The sequence below is a fragment of the Corvus brachyrhynchos genome, unplaced genomic scaffold (genome assembly GCF_000691975.1).
Source record: "Corvus brachyrhynchos isolate BGI_N302 unplaced genomic scaffold, ASM69197v1 scaffold122, whole genome shotgun sequence".
Classification (NCBI taxonomy): Eukaryota; Metazoa; Chordata; class Aves; order Passeriformes; family Corvidae; genus Corvus; species Corvus brachyrhynchos.
In genome coordinates, this window is record NW_008236778.1 from 609,574 (window position 1) to 609,839 (window position 266).

Below are 266 nucleotides of genomic sequence, written 5' to 3' on the forward strand. Positions count from 1 at the left end.
CGCCCGAGGCTGAAGAAGTGTCCCGGGGCTGGGGCAAAATCCTGGCGGTGGGGCAGAGTCCCGGGACTGAGGAACGGTCCCAGGGCCAAGACAGGGTTGGGCTGGATCAGGGTCCGGAGCCAGGGCAGGGTCCTGGAGCTGAGGAAAGGCTCTGGGCAGGGGCTGTGGCTGGGCCGGGGGCCCGGCCCCGGGCAGGGTCCCGCTGTGGCGGCACAGCAGAGGTCTTGGGGCACGTGGGCTCCGTCCCGCCCCGCAGCCGGGGGTCC